Source organism: Etheostoma spectabile, unplaced genomic scaffold (assembly GCF_008692095.1).
Source record: "Etheostoma spectabile isolate EspeVRDwgs_2016 unplaced genomic scaffold, UIUC_Espe_1.0 scaffold393, whole genome shotgun sequence".
NCBI classification, from domain to species: domain Eukaryota; kingdom Metazoa; phylum Chordata; class Actinopteri; order Perciformes; family Percidae; genus Etheostoma; species Etheostoma spectabile.
In genome coordinates this window covers 311,778-312,415 of record NW_022605598.1, presented here as the reverse complement: position 1 = coordinate 312,415, position 638 = coordinate 311,778, and the positions used below count along the sequence as shown (strand labels likewise).

General features: G+C 43.7%; 1 protein-coding gene across 2 annotated transcripts in view; it reads right to left on the bottom strand.

The window, feature by feature from the left end:
* Positions 1 to 638, bottom strand: part of LOC116686537 (kin of IRRE-like protein 3) — a 278,508-nt gene that overhangs the window by 24,342 nt on the left and 253,528 nt on the right. The window lies entirely within an intron of this gene.

Sequence of the window (638 nt, the reverse complement as noted above, 5' to 3'; positions counted from 1 at the left end):
GATAAGTGGATGAAGATGGATGGATGGATGGATGGATGTCAAAAGCTAGAGACTTTCGAACAATCAACATGTCATTTATTATTATGTATTTGTATTAAAATTACATATAAACAGCTTTTCCTATTCTATTTTGCCTGGAAATTATTCCAACACTCTTGCGTGTCATGTGAAAAATAGGTGTCGGTTCTACGTCTAGCATGCATGCGTTTTTGGCGTAGCGCGTTTTTCTAAGCTGTTAACATGGGAGCCAAAATAAAAAGGAACATGCTACGCAGTTGACGCATCCAGTGTGTAGCCGGCTTTATGTAGTGAGGATTTGCAGCATTCACGTACACCGGCGTGGGAGGGGGTGTATGCAGGTTTGGCTTTGACCAACTCTAAATTATGTTTTAATAGTTTTAGATAGCCGGGGGACTTTCTTTGACACACTGAGCTCTCTCTCCTCTTTCCCTGTGTGCATCCATGTCCCAGATATGCTAGTTACTAACTAGCTTTTTCCCCAGTTTTCTCACCCTGCAATTTTCCTTGGATTAGGGTAGCACCTAAATTGTGGTTGCAGTTGTCGCCGTGGTCTTGCAATACCCTGCTCCGCCATGCAGTGCCCTGCTACGCCCTGCTACGCCATGAACTACTACAAC